General features: G+C 41.2%; 1 long non-coding RNA gene across 1 annotated transcript; it reads left to right on the top strand.

Annotated features, from left to right (window-relative positions):
• Positions 1 to 2,324: 2,324 nt before the first annotated feature.
• On the top strand, positions 2,325 to 11,456 carry LOC105357075. The gene is made up of 3 exons (XR_911095.3): positions 2,325 to 2,678; positions 2,774 to 2,828; positions 9,646 to 11,456. It is a non-coding gene; the product is annotated as an uncharacterized LOC105357075 (long non-coding RNA).
• Positions 11,457 to 11,904: the final 448 nt, after the last annotated feature.

Below are 11,904 nucleotides of genomic sequence, written 5' to 3' on the forward strand. Positions count from 1 at the left end.
CCCCATAGGATTCTGCGAGTTTTTGGGTTGTTTACGATGGGAACGGTCGCATCTTAACCCCTTATATCGCATTTGGGTCAAAATGGACCCATTTTCCACATTCAAAGACAGGTCCATTTTGGCCTGAACACAATGTAAAGGGCCCGTACACACCGGGACGAATATTCGCCAGACGTTATTCGCCAGCATTTTTCGCCACGTTTTTTGTGTTCACACTCAGGCGATTTTCGCTGACGATGAGCCGAGCGAACATGCAATTTCATTTCCTGACATTAGATGGCGCTTAACGTAAAACAGAAATACTCCTGTACACAAGGTGGCGCTGCACAACTTTACGCTTCTTAAAGTCGCTTTTCACTCAGAAGAAGAGAGCAAGTATTTACGCGCTTGTCAGAATCATACAATGAAAACATGAATATTTCAAGCACCATTAGCTCCAACTGGTGCTTGGTTCGGGGATATTTTAGAATGTCCGTCATTATTTCTTCGCTGCTGTGTAGACGCCACTTGGCGTTTATCTTCTTCGCTGGTATGTGTGCTCAGAAAGGCAGTTTGATGTTTGGGCGCCCCCAAGTTGTGTTTTACTGTGACTTCAGAAGCTCCACAAATGTGCAAAAGCGCCGTTCTCATTGGTCGTATAGTTTTCGAAGCGACGCGTCAAACCAAAAAAACGAACCGAGGCGTTTTTTAAAAACTGACGCTTTGACGCGTTTCGTTTTTTCGCGTCGGTGTGCACACTCACATTGGTGCCCTTTGTTTAGTCACGAGGCGTTAAACGTCGGCGAATATCGAGGGCGAAATTCGTCCCGGTGTGAACAGGCCTTAAGGGTTAAAGGGAGAACAGGGGTGTCTTGGAGTTCCCTTGAGGCTTGTACGGCCACCTTCAGGAATGTTGATGGAAAAAGGAACATACCAGTAGATGCTAAATGTATCGTGAAGGATTTGTAAGTGTGTCTGTATAACATTACACGTTCAGCAAGCGGTCTATGATCTTAAGATTTCGTGTGGGCCACCTGTGTGCCCTGTACGGGTCTGCAAATGTTCCCGCCGCAGACATGGGGTGCTTAAGGCATTAGGTTTGGGTTGTTCGGGCAGATGAAGGGTCGTAGACAGAAGTGGCAGCATCTATTGCTTCGTACACACCGGGTATGTTTGGCTTGTTCGAGAACGCGCTGAACATGGGTTTTTAAACACGCTCTTAGCATACAGTGTTCACACTGGACGGTCACTACCCAATATTAGCGCATGCACTTACAGAAGAGTCTTGGTGTTAAATGTCAAAGCAGTGCGAATCTCATGAATCTTGCTCCAGGTTATTTTTCCCCGATCTATGAAAGATCAGTATCGTATGGTTCCGGCCAGGCACAATCCGCAATTATTAATGTCACTACCAAATCTGAGTCCCTGATTGGACAAAGTTCAACTGGTTTGACGCACGGTCAATACCGTTTTTTTTGCACGTAGGCCATGAACGTGATGGTTTGTAACGCCAAAGCCTAAAATAGGTCTTATACGTTTGTTTGCATAGACTTTTCTTTAAAAGGGATTGCTTGAACACTCGTTCCCGAGCCCGATGTGAACGTACCATAAGACGGTTGTGTCTTGCAGTTTCCCTGAGGCTCGAGCGGCCATCGCAAGAAACGTCGTGAAAATGGAACAGACCATTGTCGTGCGTATTGTAATTGTATCAACAAGTATTCGTAAGGCTCAAGTTGCACATGTTGCCTTTAGTCGAATGCCGCCTGTGTCCCCCATACAGGTTTGCCCATCTTTTGCAGTTGTGTCTAAGGCTTTACCATTGTCTGCTGGTCCGTCTACATATGAGTTTGATTTTTTTTGGCATTCCCACTTAGATAAGTGCAACCTCCTGTTGCCCCAAAGCCGAACAAGCTAGGACATCTGCGTTTCCCTTTTTTTTTCCGTGTCTCTCTTGCACTTAGAATTCAAAAATTGCAGTCACATGTGCGACGGAGACCCTTTGCTTTCAGGAACAGACACCTTCAGGAACAAAACTATTATCCACGATTGACTAAATTCGAAAAAGAATGTGTATAAAAGAAAAGAAGCAAGTAAGTGATCGCTGCAGATGGGGGATGGAGTTTAAAAAAAAAGAATGACAGACAGGGTTAAGAGAGGTGAGCTCCCCATGTATTTGTTTGCATGTGGACGTATGAGTGTCTGTGCATGCATGAATCTGTTTGGCCCCTGAAGATTGATTGCTTTCCGAGGATAATCTGTCCCAGACACTTTCAAGCCCCCCCCCCCCCCCCCCTTTTTTTTAGCTCGTTCTTCATGGTGCTCCTCACCCCCTGGGTGTCTCCTCTTTCTCAACCCCATGCTCTCCATTAAGGACTTTACCTTACATTTTTTATTTTCTCCTCTTATTTTGAGCAAACACGTGTTTCTAAAGAATAAAAATAAAAGCTCCAGACAGTTTGCAGGTAAATCCGATTGGTTTTTCATCTAGACTTCAACATCGTCTCGTGAATTTATGACGGCTAACGTGGCGGACCATCTGTACTGACCATGGAAAAACGAAGAAAAAAAAACATCTAATAGACGGAAAGAGAGGCGTTTTCTCCTCCTTTCTTCATCTTCTTTGCCCTTTTCACCCTCTCAGCAATGAAGGCATAAAGAAGACAAGAAAGCGGATTAGAGAGCTCCATCAGCTCTGGCAGGTCCGTACATCAAGTGGTTATTTCTTCATCATTGTGGAGCCCCTCTGTCTGTCGTAACTTCTAGATTTTCTTCTTCTTCTTTTTTTTTTTTAAAGGTAAACAGTAAAGCAGAACTGCAGACTAAAAGATGACGCTTTGGGGAAAACTCAGGTAAATATGATATTAAACTTACCAAAATTGTGGTTAAGATGAGATTTTCATGCAGTCATAAAATCACAAAAGAAGTTTTCATTATAATTTCTGGAAGAAAGATGTTTTTTTTGGGGGGCACTTATTTCATTCAAGTAAGATAATTGATCATTTTTTTGTTGCTTTTTTTTACTTTGGGGAATTTACCACAAGTTTGAATATTCTGATTGATCTGAGTGGTTTATTTAAGAAGACTTTTACACATACTGTTCTCATTGTCCTCACATTATGCAAAATTATCCTGTTCCCCACTATGTGTTATTTGTTCTATACAATGGAATGGAAATGGATTCTTGAAATGGATTCTACAACGCTGAATGTTCCTGATAGTTCTGTACAGAAAAGACAATGGGAAGTGGGAATTTTTTTTCTTTAAGGTTTGTTGTTTGAATAAGGCCTGTTAATATCATTAGCCAGCTAGCTTACAGCCCCTCACACCCCCAACCCAACATTTGCGGTGCAAAAAAGTCCAACAACGTTGGATTTTTCATCGACGTCCCAAATAAGGTCTTTTTCCAGTTGCATTTTTTTCATCTGCTCCTGATTCACAACAATTTGAATAAAGAAGTTTATTTTTCTTCATATATGTCTACCTTCATGACAAAAATGCTACAAAAACCTGTTAAAAACACCATTTTCATCACATTTCATCACCTTAAAAATACATAAAAGTGTTTTTAGACAAATAAAAATGATTTGACTTTTTTTTTGCTTCTGAAATAGTTAATTTTTTTAATTGAGCTTTACTTAAACATAAAATAATGCAAATATGGATAGTGCTGGCTTAATTTACCAGTAGGGTCAGTCAACTCCGGGTTATTGTTAAAGTTCCTTTAAGACCGGGACTAACCACTGACTGTAAATGAGAACTGGACCGAGTTCATGTGATGCCACTTATAAAAAATGACTTACTTTCTGTTCCAACAAAATTAATTCAATTTAGTCGCCACTTTTTTCCGATACGGACGCCATCATGTTGGAGCCAGATGTCATCAACAAGCAATGATTGGGGCAAGTCAACATTTCTATGGCAACCAGTCTGGTCAATCAGGAGAGAACTTTTTTAAGTCCCTGCTTAAACAGAGGCTTGGGAAAATCTGTCAACGTATTGTTGTTTATCAATAGAAGTCAATGGGATATTGGCATTTGGTACCAGTGGGTACTTCCTGTTTGAAACGTCACGGGAGGGGTCACTCAGTCCTGTTCTCATAAACAGTCAATGATTCTAAACTAACTGTGGTCCGCCAGAACTACCAGTTTGCTTGTTTCCTGCATTTCCTGCATGGACTTAGGTCAATGAGAAATGAGTGAGGGACAGTAGGCTAGCAGGAGAGCATGTCAACAGAGAGCTCTCAGCAACTGAAAGGGTAAGGGGGGTGGGGCTGCTCTGCTTCAACAGGCCCGCCCACAACTCAGAGGTAAATTTCTTACGAACTACTGCCGCTCTGCAGAAACTAGAAAAATGACACAGGTTTTTTTGTTTTGGTTAAAAACGGCACAAAAGATCAAAAATTGATCGGAGTGGGATGTCAATGCTCATTTGTTAACCCAAACCATATTGGTGACCATATCTTTCTCCCTGCTGGACTTGTCCAAACCTGATTGGACCCAAGGAGGGAAAAACCTCATCCCACGCTTAATTTGGACAAATTTGAATAAATCTTGCAGCACAAGGGCTCAGTCTGGGTCATTTTTCAGGCTCTTTCAAGGAGAGTTAATCCAGGTTGAAGGTGATGGCCTGCGACACTAAGAAGCAGCCACCCAGTGACACGGACCACCGCACAAGTAGAAAATACCCATGTCAAATTTCAAAATAAACGTCCTGGCGGCTGTGTGGTGTGAAACTTTAAAATGTTTTTTGTAAGAAATCCGGAAAAGGCACCGTTCAAGTTGGAGCCATAAAATGAGATGAGCTGTCAATGCATGTGTGGTGGATAGAAATGTGAATATAATATAATATCTACTTCATGTGAGGAATGTTTACTCATGAGCTGGACCTGCAGGACGGTTTTAATCAGTGAAAAAAATCAGAAACATGGAGAATAAGCCTCTCAGCTTTCAAACCACTGTGTTCTCCATCTTGGATCTGGTCTATTGTTTCTAAAGAATCTGTCACTAATCAGCGTTGAGCTTCAAGCCTCGGTTCAGCCATTCTTCCCCATGCTGGATGGTAAAACTTCAAGTCAAAAGCGATAAACATCACAAACACTTTTGTTTACTTTCCAAAGCAGATCTCAAACATATGGATGTAGTGCAGTGAATCCACTGACATGCAGAGCTGGGGGCCTATGGGAAATAGATGACTTTCAGATTTAGACTTTCTTTTAAATCAATGACCATGAAAGGTGTGTGTGAAGTTTTTCAATCCCTGCTGTCAGGCTTCCTCACATTAAGTAGAGACTGTGGATAAATATCACATTTCTTTCCACCACTCATGCATGGATTGCCCGTCTCTCTCCACTTTTGGCTCCATCTACATCTTGTTACCATGGGAACAGCCTGACAACCAATTCAGAATGACTTGATTGAGGCTCTATAAAAGGAACCCCGTGAAAATGTTTTTAATTTTTTTAGAACAAAGTGATGATGTAACACAAATACGACCAAAGCTGTAACGTCTTCTTTAATACAGTTTTAAATTTTGTGTGATGGTCCTAAAAAAAAAACCAAATCTCTCACATGGTAAAACAATCTTTCTTGCCCTTATTGTGACTTTGCCGGTGATGCCCCACCTCCAAATTATTTTATTTTTTGCAGTAACTTATTAAAATCAAATACCCTAAACGTTTTACTTACATTTGGTTGCATTTTAATAACGTTAATGGAGCTACTGCCTTTTACCATGCACAAAAACGCAGACATAAAGGGGGAGGTTTGTAAAAAATAGGACTAAGGAATAGTTTTGGTGTTCCAAATCAAGCTTTTCCCACTTTTTAAACACAAAAAGCATTCAACATAATGTACATTAGGTATACAAACAAAACCCCTCACTACCGATATTCTGTTTGATAACAAACTGCATCCACTGCTTCCTGGTGAACATACCGTATGGTGACAAAAGAACAATTCCATTCCAAAAAGTACTTTGAGGAATGATCTACATTGAAACAAAGTCACATTCTGAGGTGTGGAGGAGGTAGAAACAGTTTCAAATTACGCATGATGATGCGTGCATGATCAGAAAACACTAAAAACGCAACCACTTCACCTCCTTGGCCTTCCGTAAGGTGGGAGTATTTGAACAGGTTTAAGCGCAGGAACCTCCAAGACAAGTATTTAACAAAATAGAATTGCACCTAAAATGAAAGGATTGGCTCTCAACACAAAGAGTCCAAACACCCGTTGGCCATGCCCACGGTGGGCGACGCCCTTCCATTGTGGGTGGAGTTTCGGACTCAGATAACAGTCTAGTGACCCAGGGAAGCGAGAAGAGGAGGGGCAACAAACAGGTGCTTCCCAAAGTCCATAGTCGCGCCATGTCACATCGATGGACGGCGAGCAACTGATTCACAGCGGCGCGACGAAACAGCAAAACCACAACTAAAGGTTAAACTGGTAGTAAACATCGGTGCTACAACTACGACACTCAAAACAGCGCTCCTCCCTGGACCAACCGTGGGCCGGGTGGGTGGCTGCCTGGAGTGCGGAGCGGGTCTCCCTTGGGGGGTCCTGGCTCGTACCTGGGGTTGGGGCGGGGGGATGCCCGGAACTCCTGGGTGGTGATGGGGTGCTCGTCTGGGGCTGTGGGCGTCCTTCTCCGGTGGGGCCCTGCGTTGGGCTCTCCCGGCGCAACGGGGGGGCTGATTTCCTGGTTGGGCTGGGGCGGCGCTCTCTTTCCCTCTGCGCCTCCCTGCTCTCTGGCTCTGGGGGCCTCGCGGCGGTCCTGCTGGCCCTGGCCTGGGTGGCGGTCTTGGTCGCCCGGGGGGCGGTTGTTCCCTGCCTGTTCCCGTGTGGCGTTGGGGGGATTCCGGCTGCCGCTGCTGTTGCGGCGGGGGTCTGGGGGGTGGCTGGGCGCTCCTCCTTCTTTTCACATTCCACCATCCATTTTAGAAGAACTTAAACACTCACCTGAACACAGGTGTTAGCTCACCTTTGCACTGATAGTTTGCATGATTGAATGAATGAAAGATTTCACACTTGTTGGTTTAAAGGCATAGGTATGCGTTTGTGAACACTATCTGTTTTGTGTACATGTTGACATGTGGACATTTTTGCAGCTAGCAGGTGTGTTGATAACATTTGAGTGTGTGTGGACAGGCCCCGCCCTTTTTGTACTACATTTGAACCGTACCGTAATGATAAACAACCAGTAAGCCTGTCTGCTCTATGCTGCTTCATGGTCTTACCCCCCCCCTCTCACTATCACCCCCCCTCTCTAACATCCCTCTCTCTTCTTCCCTTCTTTCCTTTTCCGTCCGGTCCAACACCAAAGATTTCCAAACATGGTTGAAATTAATAAAGTTTGGCCTCAATTACAAAAGGGGTTTATTCAGTCATACCTTTGGTTTGTCTGAAGATTAATAACCCCTGTTGTTAAAGTAAAATATGTCCAACACAAGAGGCCCTCAGCTCTCATAAAAAAAAAAAAACAGCGATGCAAAACGGTGGCGCCAAAAATATGGGCACCAAAAAAGCGGCACCGGTTGAAGCAGCTTCACAAGGCGAGAAAAAGGATTCAGTCGAGAAAACGGTTAGGACCAAGACACACCGCGCTAAATTTTAATGTGCCTTTTGTACTTTATACTAAAAAACAGACTGAACTTTGATTTTAAGCTTTAATTTATGTTTCTTCAACATTTATGGCATTAAAGCAACTATTTTTGGCTAAAAAACAAAGATCATAGTAAATTTTCCTCTTTTTTGACTGATCTGATCATTGTTTTATAGCCTGGACTTGGATTCTGTCCTATATCTTGGGTTTGGTTCATGCTTTTTCCCTTCTTGTGTATAATTTTTTATCAACTCTTAGTTAGAGTAACACATACAGAATAGCTGTGTGCGCTTATGTCTATGGGTCAGAGGGAGGTAAGGCCAGACAGTGCCGTCCCACCTGTATCGCTCTCCCATTGCTTGACTGCAAGTTGGGGAATGTGTCGTCTGATATTTTGTCCTCAGCACAACCTGTGAGGACGCAGAAAGTAATCCAGCAAGCAGAGAGGGCGAGTCCTGATCTGATCAACTCGGATATCCAAATGGGAGGAACCCTTAAAGAGAGGGTACTGCCACTTGCTCCCATCTCATAGGTGTGTAATTTGCAAGGCAGAAGTGGCGTTTGGTGTCAAAGTGGGCTCCGACAACGGATTCCCAGCAGATGCAGGAAATGGGCATTAGTTAAAATTTCGGCTCTGTGCTTCCTCTCAGGGATTTCATCTGCAGCTTAGAGTGCATCTGCTGTTTAGCTGTCGACTTCAAAGCTTGAATGAAAATCTGTAAATCTTTTTAGTAAATTGCACTATTTAAAGTTTGTTTTCTGCTCTTTTTTCATTCTTTGGGAACAACGATGAGCTGCAACCATAGTTACACGCTTGGGAACCATTTAGTGGTTTAAGCCCGACCCAATCCAACACCTGAGTCCCGTCCAAGTCTTCCCAGTAATCTTTTAATTCTGATAATGTCGGTCTTAGCCAAAATTTAAGATACCTGTGTTGTTTTCTAGGACTGTGGTTCTGCAGAGTTCATCAAAAATTTCCCTCTGAGTTGTGTGTAGCGGTTGGGCAACTCCGCTCTCCTTCCTCTCCCCTTTGGTGAGAGCTTGGAGCAGGGGGCGCATTTTCTGCATCACAAATAAGCTTTTTATCATTATTTCATTTTTTCATCTCCTCTTAAATCATAGTGATTTGAATAAAGAAATACTCAGAAATGACATTTTACGCTACTTTTTTCTTAATATATGTCCATCATCAGAAAAGTGCCGCAAGAACATGTTAACCCTATCTTGGATGACCCCACCCTTACTTTGACGTGTTTTCCCTACCATGACAAAGGTGGATAAAGGTGAAAAGATTTCATGTAATCCATGGAAACCAGTGAAGATCACAAATCATTGAAGAAAAAAGGTTCAGAGCACTGTCTAGTGGGTATAGATGACTCAACTCCCAATGTTAAAGTGCCTAGGATACCACAAGGGTTAAAAAACACCCGATTTTCACCAGTGTTGGTAAAAACTCTATCTCAGATTGAAATCCATAACCTCCCAGTCTCAGGGTGAAGACTCCACCACTAGGCCACTTGAGACGTAACTAATCACTGGAGCCATTCAACGCTAACTGCTCTATCGCTTCTCTTTTGTTGTTGAAGGGAAAAATAGTAATTGGCAGTGTGAAGCGCAAATTCAGTTTTTCCTTCCAGTCACATCTGTTTTTTATTTTGGGGGTGGGGGTGGCTTCAAACTTTGAAAACTTTGCTTCTTATTCCCAAACTAGTAGATTTTATTTTGAAAATTAGTTTAGCAAATTACCTAACATCTTTTTTGTTAAATATAGAGCAGTTGCAACCTTGGCAACAAGACGATTATTATTTTTTCCCTCACAACAATTTTCACAGTGACTGCTAAAGTTGCCCGTCCCTGACCCCCTTCCCTTTCAACGAATTAGAGGACCTTCTTATATTTCAAGCCAAAACCCTAGAATGAGCAGCATTTTGAAATAAATTTCAAATATCCTCTCATTAAATAACCTACTTGACGTCAACCAGGCTGAATTTAGAAGTGTCTCCACAGAGACGGCTTCTGTCTTTGTTGTTAAATCCTCTGTCTTTGTTCTCCTTCATCTTTCTGCAGCTCTTGACACCATAAATCACCTCAGCGCTTCATCAACTGGACGTCCTGGACAAGCTTTAATCCTACTGACCTCGGCAAACTTTTAAAGCATCTTGGCAAGAGTACAAGTCCAGCTCACTGCATCTCCACCAACGTTCCACAGGGAACTGTTCTTGATCCCCCTCTGTTCTTGACTTATGTCAGCTCTCCAACTTCCATCATTCTTTCAGATGGTTTTTAATTTTTTGGGCATTTTTGTGTTGTTTTCTGACTTTTTTTCTTGCTTTTTTAACTTCTTGGGATCTTGAGTGATCATTCCACAAACTTCTGGAAAAAAAAACAAACAAAAAAAAAAAAAACTCCAATCTCCTTCACTTCAAACCTGCTAACTTTTCTTCCCAAAAGATTAAAAGAATCTGAGATTTAAAATTTGTCTAGCCCAACTCTTTGTACAGACACCTAGAGCTGCGTTCACATGTGGGCATATAGCGTATGCTCTCAGCTCTATTCTGATGTGGGTTGTACACAAACTGCAATTATTAATCATAAGAAAATGTTATTTTTATTTTTTAAACAGTTGACACTGCCAGAAATGAAAAGGGACACCATCCATACGTCGCTACCAAATCCGAGTCCCTGATTGGTCAAAGTTCAACTGGTTGAACTTTTAATGTTCAGTGGGCGCGGGTTTTGTACGTAGAGCACAAAAACAGTCGTAGAAACTTCCAACTTGTGAACGGGAACATTTTGAACGCGGAAGCCAAAAATGCGCATTTACGCATGTTTTGCATCAGAAGTGGTCGCTTGAACTTGCCGAAGGCAGTGTGAACAACTCTGACTGACATTTCTAGCAGGAACACCAGCTTGTAGAGTCAAGCCTTTGCACATTATGAGAAATTGTGTTATGTATCTGATTTATAAAAGTTACTCTTAACATGAAACATTGTTTTGTCATTTTATCCTTTTTTAGGCTTCCTTCAGCTGTTGTTTGTTTACAAACATCCCATTAAACCACACTGACAGAAAAAGAAGAAGAAAAAAACTGCAGTTTATTGACCAAAGTTGACAATTCACAAAACGGTTTAAGCCTCACAATCGGTTGTTTCTTCAGTGTTTGGCCTCAGCTTGTAAAGACTTGAAATGAATAATCACCAATTTGACTTCACCTTTTTTCTCTCTGAACGACACAAGAGAAATTGGAATTTCCCGTATTTGATTGGCTAAATAGTTCTGTCATTCCTCATTTTCCTGTCATTTAACCACTCGGTTATTATTGTTGTTTAGATAATGTCTCTAGAAGTGAATGACTTAGGTGAGGCGATTACTATATGTATAATATATAGAAAAACTTTTTTTAAAGAAAAAAACACAAATATGATGAAAAAACGAAAAAATATTTTGGGGGAAAAAACATCTTGAATCGGTTTTGTGAAATAAATTAAGGAAAAATCCATTTACTGAAATTAGTTTTTTAGATTTCTCATTTGCATAAATTGGGATTTTACTTTTGATTTAATTTTTAAATTTGGTTGAGTAAAATGTGATTATCACACTTGCTTTCTGTTAACAGTCACAACCACTATTTCAAATTTACTCAAATATAAATGTTTTATTATTATTATTTGCTGAAATTTAAAAAGAATTCTGTACACAAGAATATTATTTAAGCTCCTTTTTATTTGATCGTTTTATCACTTTCTTTGTTTTTTCTATCATGATTCTATTCTCCAACATTTCTCACTTCCTTACTTCTTTTTTTCTTTTTCTTCAAGCTAATATTTTTAGCTTCCTCTAACTCGCCTCTAGTCTTCTAATTTATTTTTTACCTTGACTACTAACCCTGTTAATTTTCATCTCACATATTAACTGGTTATTATCTGCATTTTTTTTTATTCCCTATTTGTGTAGTTTATATTAATCCTTGTGCTATCCTAGGCACTTTAACATTAAGAATTGGGTCATCTAGACCCCACAAGACAGTGCGCTAAACCTTTTTTCTTCATTGATTTGTAATCTTCACCTTTATCTACCTTTTCCATGGTAGGAATAACATGTTAATGTGAGGATCGGGTCATCTGGACCCCATAGGATAGCACAAGGGTTATAAGAAAAAATAAAAACTACAAAAATAATGGCAGGCTGTGAAAGATGAAGGAACTTTTGATTAAATGGCACTTACAGTTCAATCAACTTGGCCAGTAGTTACTTGACATCATTGCTTGACCATCAATAATGGCCTGAAAAAAGATGCCTGAAAAATTCTGGGGAGCAAAAATCCAG

Source organism: Oryzias latipes, chromosome 23 (assembly GCF_002234675.1).
Source record: "Oryzias latipes chromosome 23, ASM223467v1".
NCBI lineage: Eukaryota > Metazoa > Chordata > Actinopteri > Beloniformes > Adrianichthyidae > Oryzias > Oryzias latipes.